The following is a 20,642-nucleotide window of genomic DNA, read 5'->3' on the forward strand; positions in this document are numbered from 1 at the left end:
ATCCATTTTTTCCCTGAAGGATTATATGCAGTTTTGCTGGGTAGGTAATTCTTGGTTGTAAACTAGCTCCTTTGCCCTACAGAATATTAAATGCAGAAGCTGCTAAATCTTGTGTTATCCTAATGGTGGTTCCACAATACTTTAATTTTTTATGTCTGATTGCAAAATTTTCTCATTGATCCAGGAGCTCTAGATTTTCAGTATAATATTCCAGGGAGTTTTCACTATGCGATCTCTTTCAGGAGGTGATCAATGGATTCTTTTGATTTCTATTTGCCCTCTGGTTCTAGAATTTCAAGGCAGTCTTCCTTGACAATTTCTTGAAAGGTTCCCTCTAGGCTCTTTTATTAATCATGACTTTCAGGTAATCCAATAATTCTTAAATTACCTCTCCTGGATCTATTTTCCATGTCAGTTGTTTTTCCAAAGAGATATTTCACATTTCTTCCATTTTTCATTCTTTTGATTTTGTTTTGTTGCTTCTCAATGTCTCATGGATTCATTAACTTCCACTTGCCCAATTCTAATTTTTAAGAAACTATTTTCTTGCCTCTCTCCCAAGAGCAAGCTGGGTGCAGTTGATCTACTTGTTCTTCTTTCTTTCACCTTCTCCCTCACTCTCCCTTTCCTTCTCTCTTCTTCTCCTCCTCTCTTTCCCTCTCCCTCCCATGGTCAACCAGGCACTTCAGACAGTTGGCGGCAGTGTGCCTTCGTCTTCTCGATGCTGGGGTGCAGTCCATCCCTTAGGATCCCTGGCTTGCTGATTATCTGTCTGAAGATCTGGGTCCCATTTTATCAGGTCAGATAAGAGCATTCTAAAGTGGGGTGACTAGGTGGCACAGTGAGAAGAGCACCAGCCCTGGAGTCAGGAGGACCTGAGTTCAAATCTGGCCTCAGACACTTAACACACACACACACACACACACAAACTAGCTGTGTGACCTTGGGCATGTCACTTAACCCCAATTGCCCTCCAAAAAGCAAAAAACAAAGAGCATCCTAAAGTTAGCCTTTTATATGGACAAATTGTTAAGAGATAAAGTAAAGAAAGTGAGGAACCCAGTCAGTCGTGTTTTGAATATACCTTGGCCAGAACAAGGCACAACTGTTATAAAGCCAAGCACTAGAAGCTTTCCAGAAGAATGCTACTGTGAAAAGATTTTAAGGTTCTGATTACACAGTATAGTGCACAGTCTATTTATTCAATAACAAATCAGAACAAAACAACAGTAGATCAAGGTACAGCATTCACAATGTTACAAATTGTCACAGAAAATCAAAATACAGCATTCACAATGACTTATCACTAAAATGGCCACATAATTTTCACCAAAGTGGTCACAATAGTTTTCAACAAAGTGCAATCATTTAGTAATTCAGTCATTCAATCATCCTTAAGGAGGCTTAAGGGTCACAAAATACAATAGTCAAAGTTCTCCACTCATGGGGCACACTAAGTTACAAATCAGTCTCTATTCACTATTCAGTCATCAGTCACTATTCAATCATCAGTCACTACTCAGTCATCAGTCATTGCTCAGTAACCTCTTAGGGAGTAGTGGTAAATACAAAGGCCATCCACCCCTAGGTCACAGTAAATCATAATCTTCTCAGTCAGTACATAATATCCAAGTAAAGTCTTCTTTCAGTTTGACTCGAGGATGGCTTTCAGTTTCCATGGTTCCTCTTCCATGGTCCCAGCTCCAACTGTCACCTGGATCCAAAGGCAGGTAGCTCCCAGTTCCTAGTCCAGCTCCTTTGTCCAGTTCTTCATCCAGTTCCCATTCCATATTGAAGCTCACAGTGTCCAGTCCACCTCAAGTCCTTCACAGTTCCTGTTTCTGGGAAGACAAATCTTAACAGAGCCACAATAATATCCATACACATTGCCAGCACCATCATCAATTCACTATGTCTGTGAAATAAACTCAGGCCCACCAACAAGGTCTGAGAACTCAACACAAATCGAACTCAACACAAATCATCAACATAGAAATCAACACAGACACACAAACAAGGTCCAAGAGGTCAGCACAAATCATCAGTAAAGTCCCAGGACATCTAAAACCTTCCTCCAGGACTTCTGTAAACATACAACCAGAAAATCCTCTTTCAGGATTTCTAGTAACGTCCCAGAGCTTCTGTACAAAGTCTCACAAACAAACATCAACACAGACAGAGCAGAAAAACAGAGTGCTGGGATACCACAAGTTTTCTCCTTCTCGACTTTGCCACCACAAGAGTCTTCTCAGTTCCTGCTGTCTCTAGCCCTGGGGCTCTCCTTATACAGTCATTAGCTCCTCCCCAGGAGTTCACCAGTTCTAGGGTTCACAAGTTTCGGAGTTTGCAGATTCTGTTTCTTAACAGACTGAAACAAGGTGTTGATTCAATAGCTGAAACAAGGTGTGAACTACTTCTGTGCTTGCCATTACACCTGTGTATCATCATGCCCAAATTTTACTGTGATTACTGCAATACTGACCTCACTCATGATTCTCCATCTGTGAGGAAGACACACTGCAGAGGAAGAAGCACAAAGAGAATGTCAAAGATGATTATCAAAAATGGATGGAAGAGGGGGCAGCTAGGTGGCACAGTGAATAGAGCACTAGCCCTGGAGTGAGGAGGACCTGAGTTCAAATCTGGCCTCAGACATTTAACACACACACACACACACAATTAGCCATGTGACCTTAGGCAAGTCACTTAACCCCAACTGCCCTCCAAAAAGCAAAAACAAAAAAAAAATGGATGGAAGAACAAGCCCAAAACCTGACTGATAAAACAACCACTGCATTTCAGCAAGGAAGAAGTCCTCCCAAACTGTTCTCTGCTCCTCCACTAGGAGGGTCTATGATCCCACCTTCTCACCCTAACATGATGCCCCACCCCAGAATGATGCCTGTGAGCCCACCTCCTGGCATGAGGATGCCCTTGAGAGGCCATATGCTTATGATGCCTGGCCCTCCAATGCTGAGGAACGTTCCTCATCCCATGATGGTGCCCACTCACCCAGCAATGCCCAGACAAGACAGATAAAATGGAAAGAATATAAAGAAACCCATTTCTCAGTTTTCTATTCTTTGTTCTATTCCACCAGAACATCATGGTACTAGGTCTCAGACATGGGGGTTTTCCCTCCTTCCCCTTTTAAAATGTTGGAATTTTTTTTACATCACTGTCACTTTCCCATGATTCCCCCCCCCCAGTATATCCCTCCCTCTCTCATTGTGTCCCTTCCTCCCCAGTGTATCCCTCTGCTATGATAAATAAGCACAGTGGGGGAAAAAATTTTTTTTAAAGAAATTATTTTTTTCATTGAGCTTTTTTACCTCCTTTTCTATTTGGCCAAATCTATTTTGTAAGGAGTTCTTTTCTTCATTTAGTTTTTGTGTCTCTTTTTCATTTGGCCAATTTGGCTTTTTAAGGAATTCTTCTCTTAATTGGATTTTTGTGCCTCTTTTGCTGTTTTACTCATTCTGTTTTTTAAAGTGTTATTTTCTTTCATTTCTTTTTATACCTCCCTTACCAAGCTGTTGACTCTTTTTTCATGATTTTCTTGCATGACTCTCATTTTTTCCCTAATTTTTCCTCTACCTCTCTTATTTGAGTTTGGAATTCTTTTTTGGGCCTTAGACCAATTTACACTTTTCTTTGAGATTTGGATATAGCAGTTTTTACTTTTTTTGTCTTCTTCTGCCTTTGCATTTTGATCTTTCCTGTCACCATAGTAACTTTCTGTGGTCAGGATCTTTTTGTTGCCATTGTTTGCTCATTTTTCCAACCTATTTCTTAATATTAAACTTTTTATTAAAGTTGAACTCTGTTCCTATACTGGAGGTGGATACTGTCCCAAACGTCATGTTTTTTGTATCACTGTTTTCAGAGCTAATTCTGGGGGTCTGTAAGCTTTCAGTTCTTCCAAGGTGGTATGCTCTAAGGAGAGGTGTGTTTACTACACTTCTCACCTGTACTCTGGTTATGAGTGACCACAAGCACTCTTTTTCCACTCTGGAACTGTGACCAAGGTCTCTACTCTCTTGTGGCCACAAGCTCTAGGGTGCTAGTGCTCCTCCTTGCCTTGGGATTGTGACCCAGGACTGTGACCTGCATCCAAGTATGGGCAGTGCCACAGAGTGCAGCACCTAGTGCCAGCAAAACAACCCATATAATCCCCTTTAGCCCAGCTGTCTGACATCCTTACCATCAGTGTGCTGAGAATCCTGGAAGTAACCATTGCAGTAGTTGAATCAGTTATCCCCAAGGCCTGCTGCTGTTTTGCTAGGGCATTGCCTGTTCCTGTGGTGGACTATGCTCCACTCTCATCCAGGTGCAACAGACTTTTCTTGCCTATCTTCTAAGTTGTCTTAGGATGGAAAATTGCTTTATCCAATCTTTTATGGATTCTGTGACTCCAGAATTTGTTTCGAGGAATTATTTGAAGTTGTTTGGAGGAGAATTTTGGAGAGCTCAGGTGAATCCCTGCCTTTTCTACCATTCTTTCTCTACCCTTCCCCCATTTACTTTGTTAAAGTTAACCTCTTCCACCTCTGCCTTGATACCATTCCCTCCCAGCTTTTTTTTCTAAGATCTTGCTCAGTCATTTTCTCTCTTCCATGAATATTCAATCTTCCCTGTAGAATTCTTTACTCTCAGGCTAAAAAGACACTCATCTCTTCTATCATTAAAAATGAATAAACAAACCATTCCTTTGACACTACAATGGCTTCAAGTTATCACCTTCCTTTCTTCCCCTTACTGATAAACTTCTAGAAAGGATAGCCTATACTTGTTGCCATCACTCCATCACTATCTTCTCATTGCTCAATACCCTGCAATCTGACATCTGTCTGAAATGGAGATGGATGTCACTAATAACCTCTATATAGCCCAACCTAAGAGCTTTTCTTTTTCTACTTTCCTCCTAAACCTCTCTGCAGATTTAATACTATAAACCTCATCCTCCTGCACAATGTCCTTTCCACCATTATTTTCTAAGACACTATACTTTGAGAATTCTCTCACTTCTCTGATTGCTTCTTCTTTGCCTCTTTTACTGAAGGTTCATTTCCCCCACCTCCCCTTCAAAAAGGAGTATCTCCCAAGGTTCTGTACTTTATCCTCCATTCCTGCTATGTTCTCCCCCACCCATTCTGATGTCTTCCATTGTCACTTTCATACAGATAACTCCCAGATCAATATCTCTACCAGGCTGTCTTTTGCCAGAGATCCAGTCTTATATTTCCATCTTCTTGTTGGTTATCTCCAGATGCCCTGCCAGCACCTCATACTTAACATATGTTAAAAGGCTAAAATCATCACATTTGCCATTCCTGCCAAATTTTTCTCTTTGTATAAAACTTTCCTCTTTCTATAGATGACAGTCTTCTCAATTGATCAGACTCTGCTCCTCACCTCAAAGCGATTTTTGATTCTTTCTCCTGTTCACCCACACTGAAAGTAGTTACCAGGGCCTTTCAATTTTATTATCAGTATCTCTTCCATCTGTGACTTCCCCTCCCTGACATAGCAACCACCTTAATTTAGAACCTTATCTCTTCTCAGCTAAACTAGCCTCGCAATTGGCCTTTCTGATTCCATCCATCTCTTGTCTAAGATAATCTCCAGATGGAAAATGATATATTAAGTGTTTACAATATGTAAAATACAGAGTGATGATGATGATAATAATAACAACTCTGTTCACATAATAACAGGAAGAATACTGGGGTTGAAATCAAAAGTCCTGAGTTCAAAATAAGGATCTGCTACATATGTGTACCATGGTGACCCTGAACAAGTAGCTTCACGCTCCTGTGCCTCAGTATGTGCCTCAGTTTCCTAATCTGTAAATTAAGTCAAAAAAGCATTCTGAACAACTACTATTTGCCGAGCAGAGTGCAAGCACCGGGAAAACAAAAGCAATCTCCCACCTTTTGCATCCTATTCTACTCAATTACATCCCTCCTCTATTGAAAATCTTTAGATAAGCATTCCCTATGTGCACGGTAACATGCTATAAACTGGGGTGTAAAAGGGAAGAAACTTCTGTGCTATCAAGCATCTTACTTGAGCAATACAACAGGTACACACAGAGAAATACATATCAGGTGATTTGAAAAGGGAGAAACAATTAACAACTAGGGGAATAAATGAAGGCTTAATGTAGAAGGTGCCTCTCAGCTGAGCCTTGAAAGAAAATAAGAATCCTAAGAGGCTAAGATGATAACAGAGTTCCTTCAGAGATAAGGGATGGGTTGTCGGAGAGACTATAACATGTGAAGGCACGGAGACACAATATGGAATTCTGAGTATGTGGAACTAATAGTAAAGTCTGATTGGAGGGTACAGTGTATGAAGGGGGATATCTATGGAATAATTCCTTAGATTGACATCCTGAGGTCTTCACAACCTGCCTTCCAAATACTTTCCCAATCTTACCTCATAATTCTTCCCTTTCATACACTAGGTTTCAACTAAACTGAACTACTCCTCATTCCACTTCATCTTATACTATTCTATCCCTGGACCTAAAATGAACTCCCCCACTGTCCATGTCTGACTTTCCAAATCCCCCCCCCACCTTCAAGGTCAGATGCTTTTATGTAACTATCTCAGTCATTGTGAGGATCAAAAGGGAGAGCATATGTAAGGCACTTTGTAATCCTCAAAGCACTATATAAATGCTAACATTGTTGTTATTATTAACTATCTCTCCAAAGTCCCTTCTAGATCTAATTTTGTAATATTCTGTGGTCCTTGGACTGTCAAAGAATGAAGTTTCCTTCAAATATACACCATTTTCATTTTTCTCATGTTTTTCATCATCTTCCTATCAATCTCAGGGGCCTCTGGGTCAAATGCATATGTATAATTAGCTAAATTAAAATATATGATCCTTATTAAATCAAATTCAGTAGAAATGGGTCAAATGTCATATTTTTATACAACACAGTTGAGGAAGATTTAAAAATTCAGGCAAAAAAAGTACCTTATTACAGAATTGATTGGGAGTACCCATTATAGGCTAAAGATTACCACTCTCTCAGAGGTTCAACAAAAACAGCCACAAGACTACTGCAGCTACCTACCAATTACTGCATTTCTTCAGGCAACCTCATATTGTCAGTCTCTTTCATTTTAGTCCATGGCATTGAATGAAGGACCAATTTGAAAACATGAATATAGATACCAATGCTCACTGGTGGGAAACTCTCTACCTGTAAAGTGGCACGGAACATCTAACAGACTTTTCAAAAACATCTCTGAGAATCTGAATAGCCTGATTGCTATGAAATTATTCTGACCTGGGAATATGAATAAATCCCTGGGACTTTTCAAATTCTATGCAGGAAAAGTACAGGAGAGGTATTTCACAAGCCCTTGATTCACTGCCTTTCAAGATATCACCTTTACAATAAATAGAAGTCATTTTGATCTACAACATGGATTTTTCTTTTATAAATGAGGAAAATGAATGCCCCATCACTGGACATACTTGGATACTCAAGGACTGAAATATACGATATTCCCATTAACATGCACTGCCGCTTTGTAGATGATACATTCAGGATCTTTGGCCCATGTGAATCTGTGACCATCAATCAGTCTTTCACCTTGGGCTGCTGAGTTTGAAAGAGTCATACTGCCTCTCATCTTCTTTGGTTTTTCAACTACATAAAATAAATCTGAGTTGTTTCAACTGAAATGACAGAAATCCCAAAGTTTCCATTAGCAAGGAAAGTTTATTGAGTAAGAAATTAATCTTCCATTCACTATTGGTTAAGTAACATTTTACTGAGAGATACATCAGTTCAATTAGTATTTATTCCTCCAAATGCCACCACGGAAACAAATTTCACAAAACCTACAAAGACCACCACCCCGTTGTGAAAACTGTTTGCTATCCTGCCCATATACGTAAACTCTGGTAAAAGTATTTGAATACTAACAAGGGGAGGAACAGAAGAGCACCCTTTTGGGGAAAGTGGCAAAATATTATTTTTATTTTATTTTGCATTATGAACTTAAATGTCAACAGGAACATTTAAGAAGAGGGGAAAAGATTATAAATGAAACTATTACATATAATTTCGTTTTTAAGCATATATTAAATATAACATAATAGCAACAAAACTGTCCTCATTGACAATTCCCCCTTCTGAACTTCCTTCTGTACTCTCATATATTTTTTAATGTTTCATTGATTCTTTTCTGTTTATTTTTTGCATAAGTGTCACTATAAACAAACTCCCACTCTCACCACCCATCTAACAAAACTAATTTACACAGTATCCAGAACTGAAAATGTATACCTTATTTTTCACCTCCAGTATATGACCTCTCTGCCAAGAAATGTGAAGCATGTTTTATCATCGGTCTTCTGAAGTCATGATTGTTTATTGCTTTAATCAAAGTTATTGTCTTCCAATATTTTCCTTTCTTGTGGTCATTGTACCAATTGTTTTCTTGTTTCTGCTCACTTCACTTTTCATCAGTTCATATAACGCCTTCTTAAGTATCACTGCTTATAAGGCACAATACTCTTCCATTTCATTCAGACAACATAATTTGTTTAGTTATTCTCCAGTTGATGAACATCCACTTTGTTTCAAGTTTTTGGTACCACAAAAAGTGCTGGTATAAATATTTTTATTCATATGGGTCCTTTGACCTCTTTGGGATATATGCCTAGTAGTAGTTTGTCTTGGTCAGGGGGATAAACAATTTAGAGACTTTGGAGGTATAGCTCAAATTGCTTCCCAGAATTATTGAACCAATTCAGAGCTCCACCAATAGTACATTTATCTTCCTCTCCTCCAACAGCCCTTCCAGTAATTGTCATTTTAGATTTTTATCCTAATTTCCATTCTGGAGGATATGAAGTAGAATCTCAGAGTTGCTTTCTTTTGCATCTCTCCCATGATTAGTGATTTAAAGGGTGTTTTTTATGTAGTTGTTGATAGCTTGCATTTCTTTTCTTTTTTTTCCTTTTTTTTTAAACCACCTATTCATATCCTTTGATTTTATATCATTATTTTAGTTCTTGTATAATTTCCCTACTACACACTCATTATACTGTACATGTCTTACTGCCTTAATCAAGACTTCTGACATATCTGACCATACCCTCCTATCATTCAATCTCTTTCCATGCTCTCCCTTTGTAAACATATCTTTTGTTCTCCCATATCTCCACCTCTAAGCATCTACTCAGACCACGACCAGTGCTCTGACTTCCCCTTCTTCCATCCCCATTCTCAATTCAGTAGTTATCAAATTCAACTGCTCACTATCTTCTACTCTTGAACCCTTGTCCTCTTGTCCTATAGCTGCAGATCACTTGCCAAACCTCAGCCTTGCATTACTCTACCATCTACCTCCTCAGCTTCTACTCACATGCTACTGAACAGTTAAAAGAAGTCACACAAGCATGTAGACTGAGTACATTACAAATTCATGTTATCTAACTTCAACTGAAAGTTTCTGAAGCACTCACTCCAGCATGAAAATCCTTTTATTCCACCACAAGTCATTCCCTTTCTCACTCCCCACAGAGACTGTTTGAAACCTCTTCTCTCTACAAGCCTCTCTCACCCTTCCAGTTGAGGACCCCTTCTTACTGTAATGTGAAAATTGAGTCCAGTCATCTTGAGCCCCTCTTTTCTTCTGATTTTCATGTCAAAACCCCTTTGTTTCCTCCAGTCTCTGATAAGGTGACCTTTTTCCTTTCCAAAGCAAGTCTTTCTGTATCAGCCTTTCATTTTATCTGCTCCCATTTTCTCCAGCAGATTGCAGATTCAACCATCCCCCCCACTTTTAATGGTCTACCTCTCCTATCTATTTGTTCCTAACCTAAAGCTTTCTAACTTGACTGATTTCAACCATTCTTAAAAATAACTTCATTACTTATTATCATCCTTTCATAAGCTATAATTCCTTCTATCTTCTTTCTTTCTCAGCCAAATATAGCAAAGTGATCTACTCTTATTTCCTACATTTTTTTCTGCTCATTCACTCTTTGACCTGTTACAATCTGGCTCCTGACCTCATCACTCAACTGAAACTGCTCCCTACAAAATGACTAATGGCCACTTAATTGCCAAATCGGATGGTCTTCTCTGAGTCCTCATGCTTCTTGACCTTTCTAAAGCATTTACTCTCTCCTCCTGAATTATTTTCTCTTCCTTTGGTTATCATGACACTGCTCACCGTGAGTTGCTTTCCTACCTCTCTGATCATTCCCTCTCAGTCTCCTGATTTAGCATATCATCCATATCATGCCCCCAATGACAGATGTTTCCTATGGCACAAGGGGCTTCTTCTCTTCTCTATACTCTTTCTTTTAGTTACTTGGTCAGATCCCAGGGGTCTGATTACTTTCTCTTTGCAATTCAAAATCTATAATCTAGCTTCAGTCTCTCTCCTGAGATTCATTTACACATCACCTTCTGCCTATCAGCTATCTCAAGCTGGATGTCCCAGAGACATCTTAAACGCAACATGTTCAAAAGAAAACTAGTTGTGTTGCCCCCAAAGCCATCCTTTTATCAAACTTCCCTATTTCTGTCAAAACTATTATTTAAGTTTGTAACCTCAGCCTTATCCTTGAGTCCTCACTCTCCCTCACCACACATATACAATCAGTTGCCAAATCTTGGAATTTCTTCCTCTATAATATCTCTGACTCTACACTCTTTCTATTCATGTAGTTACCACCCTACTTCAAGCCCTTATTACCTCTCACCTAAATTACTGCAATGGCTGCCTAATTGATATGTTTTCCTCCTCTGTCTCCACTTTGTCTTTTTTCTCCATTCTTTTTTCTTTTTTTTCTTTTTGCATGAGGCAATTGGGGTTAAGTGACTTGCCTAGGGTCATAAAGCTAGTAAGTATTAAGTGTCAGAGGCCACATTTCAACTTAGGTCCTCCTGACTCCATGGCCAGTGCTCTGTATACTACACCACCTTGCTGCCCCTCTCCATTCTAATCTTAAACAATTTTTCTTAAGCATAAATCTGCCAAATCACTCTTATATAGTAAATGCCAGTAGCACTCTAATATCTTTGGGAGAAAAATATAAACTACTCTGTTCATCCTTTACAATCTCCTAAAAGTCTGACCTCAACCTATTATTGCAACCTCTTTCTATCTTACTCTTCCTCCTATACTCTATGGTTCAATCTGGCCTTCCTCGTTGCTCCTTACATGATACCCCATCTTCTATCTTCATTTCTTTGTACTGTCCATCCAGTGATTCGAATGTACTCTCTCCTCATGTCTGCCTTGTGAATTTTTGTTGCTGCTGTACAGTCATTTTTCAGTTGTGTCCAACTCTTCATGACGCTAATTTGGGGTTTCTTGACAAAGATACTGGAGTTGTTTACCATTTCCTTCTTCAGCTCATTTTACAGATGAAGAACTGAGGCTAACAGATTTAAGTCACTTGCCCAGAGTCACACAGCTAATAAATGTCTGAGAACAGATTTGAACTCAGAAAGATGAGTCTTTCTGACTCCAGACCCAATACTTTATCCACTGTACCACCTAGCTGCCTTCCCTCATGAATTGTCATACTTCATTGGAGAATACAATTCAAGTACTATGTAGCATATGTGGCAGAGGATTGGTGAATGGCTATCTACATGGTCAACTGAGACAGTACCCATCCCCCACATGGAAAAGATTTGGGAACCTGCTTCTAAGAAAGGCATGGCATCATGTAATGATAGTGCTTTAGAGAGAGAAAGACACATGCAGACATTCCATAACTGGTTCTGACTTGTTAACCATGAAGTGAAGAGGAGCTTCTTTGATTGGCCATGGTGCCAGAACTGAAGCACATTCTGAAAGGCACTAGTCAGTGAGGACCAGTCTCTTGGTGTAGGCTTTTGCTGGCACTGGAAAAGGAGAAATTGCAGGGAACCTCCAGGTGGCCTTGGGCCCTATTTTCCCCAGACCTAACATGAAGTCAAAAACATGTAGCCCTGCTGTTACTTCTGTTTCTGTTGTATCATTTCTTTTCTGCTTCTAGATGAAAAAGAATAGAGCTAGCAATGAACCCTGTGACCTTCAAAAAGTAATGGAGCCAACCATCAGGAGGTCTAGAGGCAGAGACCATGACAGGTTTAACAATCAGACAGTCCAGCACTGATGTTCCAAGAAAAGGACCAGAGCTATCATGTAAACATAATTTGTGGCAAGTGACCTCCGTTTTAGTTCACCCTTAAGCCCTGTTCTTAGTCTGATTACCTCTCTGGGTATAAGGGTAGGAATGAGAAGATGGAATAATCACCTCAATCACTGAAGAATGCTCCTAAAGGAAGGAATAAAAGAAGGTAAAGAATGGGTAAGAATCAATGATCACAAACTGGACAGGAAGAAGAAAGGAAAAGTGAAGAAATTGTTTCTTGGAAAAAAAATTATTTATTATTAGTGTCAAGTCCATAGCCTGTATTTTATGACTTTTTGTCTGTAAGTGGTAAGAATGGATAATGAAGGGAAATGTTAAAATGTCATATGACAGAGAGAAAAACACAACTTACAAATTATAACTATGAATGTGAATGGAAAGAATGTGCCTAAATAAAAGAAAATTGCCAGAAAGGATTCACAAAGTAGATAACAACAAACTTATGTTTATAAGAAACACTCTCAAAATATAAAGATGCATACAGAGTTAATGTTGTAGGGATGAAATAGAATCTATTATACCTCAGGTGAATCCAAAAAAAGGTGGGGTGGCAAAAATGATTTCAGTCCCTAGTAAAAAGAGACATGGTTAAAAGAGATATGCAAGGAAATTACACTATATTTAAAGGTTTCAGAAATATTGATTCAATAGCAATATTAAATATATATGAACTGAGTATCATAGCATCAAACTGCATAAAGGAAATTAATTCAACTACAGGGGAAAATAGACAGAAAAACAATAATCATGAGGAACTTCAATGTGCTTATTTCAGACCTAGAAAATATGACACAAAGATAAAACAATAAAAAAGTTAAAGACTCAAATAAAATTATAAAATATTTAGCTTCTGTAGACATCTGATAACTACTGAATGAGAATAATAAAGATTTCTCAGCTTTGTATGGCATATTTAAAACATCTGACAATTGTTAATGAGTACAAAACAAAAACAAATGCATGAAAGCAAAAATATCTTTTTTTAAATTAATTACTGGTGGCAATAAAATTAAAATTACAACCATTGAGGGAAATTTGAAGAACTAATATAAACTTAAATGGATACTAAATAGAATTCTAAAGAATTGCACATTAAAAACAGATCATAGGGGGCAGCTAGATGGCGCATTGAGTAAAGTGCCAGCCCAGGAGTCAGGAGGACCCGAATTCAGTTCAGGCCTCAGACATTTCACACACACACACACACACACACACACACACACACAACACACACACAAACTAGCTGTGTAACTGTGGGCAAGTTACTTAACCCCAATCGCCCTGCAAAAGGCCAAAAAAAAAAAAAACCAGATCATAGAAGCATTAAATAATTTTATTTTAAAAAATTGTAACAATGCCACAACATGCAAAAGTTTTGGGACACAGACAAAGCAGACTTAAGGGGGAAAAATCATTTTTCTAAAAAGTTTCATCAACAAAAGGAAAGAAGAGATTAAACAACTGGGAAAACAAAACTAGGGGGGAAAACAGAAAAAGAAATTTTGAAAATCACAGAGGAGAAAAATAAAAGTGAAAAACCCTTGAGTTGATAAATAAAACTAGGAACTGTTTTTTAAAAACTAATAAATTTATCTTTAAAAGACAAAAATGAACATTTAAAAATACAACATTAAAAAAAACAAATAAGATGAAAGGGGAAAGAAAAGAAATTATTAGAAACTATTTTGTTCAATTATATTCCAACAAATTTACATTCATAGAATGTTTATAAAAATATAGCATGCCCAGATTAACAAAACAAGAAGTAAAGAATTGAAATGATCCAATCTCAGAAAAACAAATTGAACGAATCATAAAACCTCCTATTAGGGGGGAAAAAAAACTCTAGGTCTCCATGAATTTACAACTGAATTTTATCCAACATTAATAGAACAGTTTCATCTGACATTTACATAAATTGCTAACAAAAAGAGAGAAATGATGCATCCTGCTACATACTCTTTATAAGGCAACCATTGTCCTTTTACCTAAGTCAGGTAAAGTAGAAGAAGAAAAATATAGTTCAATATCTCTAATCGACATTAATGCAAGAATATGAAATGTTATAATAACAATGCAGCTTTGACAACATAATAAAAATATTATTCAGTATATCCAGGTTGGATTTATCCCTGGGATATACTGTAACTCAAAAATTAGAAAAACAATAACAATATATGATATTACTAACACAAACAATAAAATAATATAATCAGATTGTTCAAGGAATGGGTAGTTTGGTTTCCCACCCCAGTTCAACAAAGGTAGTCACAAGATATAACTATAAATGATTGGATTATGAAGTGGGAAACCAAATCACTTCTCCCTTACAATAATAATTGATGCCAGAAAAAAAAATTTTGGCAAAATGTGTTCCTCATTATTTTTAAAACACAAAGAAGTATAGGAATGGACATTTCCTTAATATGGTTTCTATTTGAAGCCAAGAAATAGAATTCTCTATAATGAAAGTGCTTTTCTAATAAGAAATGCCTTTCTAATAGGATCAGGGGTCAAGGAACAATATCTATTGTTTCCATGACTGTTTAATGTAGTTTAAGAAACCCTACTTATCACAGTAAGACAACTGAGAGAAACTGGGGAGATAATCATAAGCAAAACAGAAAAAAAAATGGTCACCATTGGCATAAATGATGTTTTACTTAGTCAATTAAAATTAATTTAACAAATAACTTCAATAAGTAGCAAGATATAAAAACCCCACAAAATCTTCAACCTATCCATATATTACTTTTTTTTTTGCTTTTTTTGGAGGGCAATTGGGGTTAAGTGACTTGCCCAAGGTCACACGGCTAGTTTTTGTGTGTGTGTTAAGTGTCTGGGCCAGGATTTGAACTCGGGTCCTCCTGACTCCAGGGCTGGTGCTCTCTACTCATTGCACCACCTAGCCATCCCCCTATCCATATATTTCTACCAAATTCCAATAAGAGTAGATGGAAAAATAAAATCCATTTAAAATAACTACAAAATTTATACTATATCAAGAGTCAGCTTTAAGATACAAGACACAATAAAGACTTATACAACGTAAGAGTTATGACATTTTATACACATAAAGACAAATAATTAGAAAGTAATTATTCATGATTGACTTGTGATAATTTTTTTAAAAGCAAAACACTACAAAGAAATTTACAGATTTAGTGTTATACCAATCAAACTACCAAAGGTTTATTTTATAGCAGTAAGAAAAGTAATAGCAAAATTCAATTTGAGGAACAAAAGGCTAAAAAACATCATTTGAAATAATAACAGAGTAGAAAAGAAATAAAAGAAAAAGAGAGCCTAGCAGAAAATAGATATCAAGTTATACAATAAAGCACTAATCATCAAAACAATTTGATACTGCTTGCAAAACAGAAAATTTGCAAACAAATTTAGTACCAGAATGTTCAATAAAATAAAACATAAACTTTTTTAGTAGATACTCCTATTTGACAAAAATTTTCAAGAATATTGGAAATCAGTCTCACAGAATTAGGATTAAACCAACATCTCACACAATAAATCATAATAAGCTCTAAATGGATAAATGAACCAAAAATAAAAGGTCATATAAAAATCAGATATGAAAGAGATACTTTTCACAGCTATGGATAGGAGGAGAATTCTTATGTAAACAAGAAATAAGATTTAGTAAAGAAGGAATAAATAGCCAGAATAAAACAGCCAATTTCAATTACATAAAATTTCAAAATTTTTGTACAAGTGGTATCAGTATAGTTGCAATGATAAGAGGAAAAGCTTTGTTGTTGACTCATTTTAGTCATGGCCAACTCTCCATGACTACATTTGCAGTTTTCTCGGCAAAGATATTGTAGTAGTTTAGCCATTTCCTTCTCCAGCTCATTTTACAGAAGAGGAAACAGAGGCAAGTAAAGTTAAGTGATTAGCCCAAGGTGAGACAGCTAGTGAATGTCTAAGGCCAAATTTGAAGTCAGGTCTTCCTGATGCCAGGTCTGGTGCGCTATCCATCTTCATAGAAAAATTAAATAAATAAAGGATAAAGGACTGATAAAGGACTGCTATGTAAGACATATAAGTTCTTTGTCAGCTGTTCAGTAAGCCTATGTTAAGCTCCTTCTTTGTGCCAGGCACTGTGCTAAACACTGGGAATATCAAGTCTAAAGAGGAAGACAACAGGTAAACAACTATGGAAAAACAAGGTATATGTAGAATACGCTAGAGATGGTCAAAAGAAGGAAGGCAATAGCCTCTAAGGGGAGATCAAGACTTCCTGTAGAAAGCTAGACTTTGGCTAGAACATGAAGAAAGCCAGGGAAGCCTGGAGGCAAAGATGAGTAGGGAGAGCATTCTAGGCATGGAGGATATCCATTGAAAATACATAGGATCCGGACATGGAAAGCTGGATTGAAGGGACAATAAGAAGGCCAGTGTCAATGAAACATAGAATGCTCTGGAGGTTATCTGGAGCCACTGGAGTTTATTGAATAGTGGAGTGACACAGTCAAACCTGTGCTTTAAGAAAATCATTGTGAGAGTTGAGCAGAGGATGGGTTGAAACAAGGAGAGACTTCTCTCTCATAGGGAAACCAACTAGTGAGCTATTACAACAGTCAAGGTTTGGAGAGATGAGGAACTTAATCAGGGTGGTGGTGGTGGTGGTATTGGATAAAAGAAGACATATACAAGAGATGCTACAAATTTGATATGGGAGTAGGGGGCGATCGATGATGAGGAATTAAGGATAACATTTAGGCTGTGAGCCTGGTTGACTGGGAGGGTGGTAATACCCTCAAGAATAATAGGAATGCTGGGAAGAGGAGAAGGTGTGGAGGGAAAGATGAGTTAAGTTCTGAACATTTTGAGTTTAATACATCTACAAGACATCCAGGTCAAGATGTTAAATAAGTGGGTGGAGATATGTAAATCTGGATAAGTAAGTAAGAGAAGCATCAGCATAGATGTGAAAGCTGAATCCATAGGAGCTGATGAGATCTCTAAGTGAATAATATTATGCTAAATGTTATGAGTGTTACTATGACCTATGGGTATTATGGGAAACCCATGGTTAATAGCCATGACCTGGATAAAGATGCAACAAAGGAGACGGAGAAGGAGTAGTGGGTGAGGTTGAAGAAGAAGTACTGTCAGGAGAAACTAGTGTCATGAAAACCCAGGAAGAAGAGAATATCTAGGAGACAGAGGGTGATCATTAGTGTCAAAAGCTACAGAGAGGTCAAGAAGGATGAAGAGTGAAAAAAGACTATTAGATGCGGCAATTAAGAGATCATTAGTAACTTTAAAGAGTAGTTTCAGTAGGACAATGAGTTTGGAGGCCAGACTATAGAGAATTAAGAAGAGAGGGAGAAAAAAAATGTTGAAGGCCTTTCCTAGGAGATAGCCACAAAACAGAGGAGATTAAAATATATTAAAATACATAAAAAGAGCTTTTCCCCAATAGACATAAGGTCAATGTGTTGATTTGTTTTGCTTGGCTTCTCATTTGATATAATAGTCTCTATTTCGTAGGTGGGTGGTGACATGCTTTAGTAGATAATGATAGGGATATTTTTAAAGGAAAGAAAAAACAATAAAACTTTGACATGAACAGGCAATTTTTCACATGAAGAAATGCAACTATTATCAACCATATGGAAAAATGTTCCTATCACTAATAATAAAATGTATTCTGAAGTTCCACTTCACATCCATAAGAATCAGCCAGTAGGGGCGGCTAGGTGGCACTGTGACTAGAGCACTGGCCCTGGAGTCAGGAGGACCTGAGTTCAAATCAGACCTCACATACTTAACACTTAGTAGCCATGTGATCTTGGGCAAGTCACTTAACCCCAGTTGCCCTACGCTCCCCCCTCCAAAAAAGAGGGGGAAAAAAAGAATCAGCCAGTAAACAAGAATTAATTAGATGCTTACTCTATGACTGGCAGTGGACTAATCATTAGGAATACAAAGAAAGGTGAAAACAGCACTTGCCCTCAAGGAACTTACATTCTAATGGCACAAATAAACATGAAAATAACAAAGTAAATGCAAGTTGTATACAGAGTAGGTGGAAGGTGATCTCAGAGGGGAAGACACTAGCAGGGCTTGGAGAAGGCCAGAAAAGGCCTCCTGCAGAATGTGGGGTTTAAGATGAATGTTGAAAGAAGTCAGAGAAAGTAAGAGATATAGGTAAGGAGGGAGGGAATTCCAGGGATGAAATTGCATGGAGCATTCCATGCATAGAGGACAGCCAGTTCAAAGGAATTGAGATGGGAGATGGATTGTAAAAAATAGTAAATAGGACAATGTAGCTGAATCTTGAAGAGCAGGAAAGGGAGTAAAGTATAAGAAGACCAGAAAAGGACAAATAGCACAGGTTGTAAAGTATTTTAAATACTGAACAGAAAAGACTTTATATTTGATCCTAGAGGTAATACAGGTAGCCATTGGAGGTTATTTAATAAAAGAGCATCATACACTTTATGAAAATCATTTTAGTAGCTGAGTGGAGGACTGATTGCAGGAGGGAGAGATGTGAGTCAAGAAAACAAATTAGGTTATTGTAATAGTCCAGGAAAGGAGTTTAAATGCAGATCAAAGCATACTATTTTCATTTTTCATGTTTTTTTCTTTTGCAAACTGTTTCTCCTTTTACAATATGGCTAATATGGAAATATGTTTTTACATGATTGCACATATATAACCTATATCAAATTGCTTACCATCTTAGGGACAAGAGGAGAAAGAGAAAAAATTTGGAACTCAAAATTTTATTTAAAAATTATGTTAAAAATTGTCTTTACATGTAATTTGAAAATAAAGTAAAGTACCATTTTTTTAATTGTCCAGGAAAGAGATGATGGATTAGAATGGTGGATGAGTGGAGAGGAAGAAACATATATAATAGATGTCCTGAAGGTAGAAACAATAACATTTGGCAATGGACTGAATATGTGGACTGAATGAGAGCAAAAAAATGTCAAGGATGATAGCGGTGGTGTGAGCCTAAGTGACTGAGAGAATGTTGTTGCCCTCAATAGTAATAGGAAAATTGGGAAGAGGGGAGGATTGTGAGTAAGATCATGAGCTCTCTTTTGGACAAATTTATTCTGATATTTCTAAGGGGCATCCAGTCTGAGATGTCCAAAAAGCATTCGGTGATGTAAAACTACAGCTTAGGAGAGAGAAAAGAACTGGATAGATAGATCTGGAAGTCATCTACATAGAGCTGATAATTGAACCTTTGGAAGCCAATGAAATCACCAAGTGGAATAATATACAGGAAAAAGAAAAGAGGTCCCAGAACAAAGATTTAGGGACACACATAGGAGTAACCATGTGTAAAGGAAATGCAAATTTAAAGATCTTCCCTGCCCCTAGGCTAAAGTGCACCTGGAGCCTGGGGTGGGAGGCTTGTTTTTCAGTAGATACTTTTTGATTGGCCAGTGAGTCAATAAGGTTGTTACATTCTCTGAGCCAGGAGAAGGCTATATGAGCCCTGATGTGTAGCTTTGTTTTGGGGCTCACTTTGAGAAGTGTTCTGTGATTTGATCTGGACTCTGGGAAGCCGTTGTTGAGAGCCCCCCAGCTTTGAAAAACCCAGATGTTGATTTGGTATGGATGTAATGGTTGGACAGTTTGGAAACTGTCGACTTGATCTGTTTCTCTGTCTTGATAATTTTGTCTGTATATTCTGCAGTTCGGGCTGCTGACCTTTTTCCCCTGAAGTAGGTAAACGATACATATCTGACTGATTAAAATAAGCTTGTTAACCCATTTTGAGTTGCTTTCCTTTATCAAAGCAGATCCAAGAACCTGTGCTGGCAGCAACCCTGAGGACGCTTGGGGTGCTTGCTGCTACACCATGACATGTCTGAAGATCCAGAAAAGAGAACTGAGGAGTGGTCAAATGAGTAGGAAAACAACCAGGAGAGGACAGTATCATCAAAACCTAAAGAGGAAACAGTGTTCAGGAGGAAGTGATCAACCCTGTCAAATGCTAGTGAGAAGTCAAAAAGGATAAAAATTGAGAAAAGGTTACTAGATTTGCCAATTAATAAGTAATTAGTAACTCGGGGGACAGCACTTTCTATTGAATTGTGAGGGTAGAAACTAGATTATAGAGAGTTTATAAGAGGATGTAAATGAAATAGAATCACTTAGTGTAGATGGCTTTCTCAAGGAATTTAGATGAGAAAGAGAGAAGAGGTATAGGATGGTAATTGGCAGTGATGGTCTGAACAAGAGACAACTTTTTTTAAGGATAAGATCAGAGACATGAGACAATAGGAATCTTTGAAGGCAGTAGGGAAGGAAGAGAAGGGAATAATCATTTATATAGTACTTACTACATGCCAGGTACTATGCTAAGTACTTTTTACATATATTAGCTCATTGGATCCTCACAATGTCTGTGATGTAGATGCAATTATTATCCTCAATTTGAGGAAACCAAAGTGAACAG

Source organism: Petaurus breviceps, unplaced genomic scaffold (assembly GCF_028583685.1).
Source record: "Petaurus breviceps papuanus isolate PSGF00001 unplaced genomic scaffold, PetGlider_PUasm1.0 90919, whole genome shotgun sequence".
Lineage (NCBI taxonomy): Eukaryota > Metazoa > Chordata > Mammalia > Diprotodontia > Petauridae > Petaurus > Petaurus breviceps.